Source organism: Cephus cinctus, unplaced genomic scaffold, assembly GCF_000341935.2.
Source record: "Cephus cinctus unplaced genomic scaffold, Ccin1 Ccin1_scaffold0002, whole genome shotgun sequence".
In the NCBI taxonomy this organism is placed as follows: domain Eukaryota; kingdom Metazoa; phylum Arthropoda; class Insecta; order Hymenoptera; family Cephidae; genus Cephus; species Cephus cinctus.
The window spans coordinates 21,689-22,022 of NW_014332754.1; positions in this window are offsets into that span (position 1 = coordinate 21,689).

Sequence of the window (334 nt, forward strand, 5' to 3'; positions counted from 1 at the left end):
CGATATAGAAAACAATAACAACTGCCCTTTTATTCAGGACAAACTTAGAATGCAATAGTTAACAATTATGAAATTCCGAAACAAGTGAAATAATAATCTTAACAAGATTCCATTGACGAAATACAAAATATAGTATACAACATACCAGATACGAAATACAAAATGCGAAACGATACGTGAAGTCTCGAGAAGCGAGACGAACACGTTACAATACACGCAACGATACACGAGTTCCCGAGAAGCGAGAACACGCGGATTCTCTCTGTTAGGTCTCCAGGGTCACGAGACTTTGCGCTATGGAAAATTACAATAAGCCAGAAATATTAAATGATTC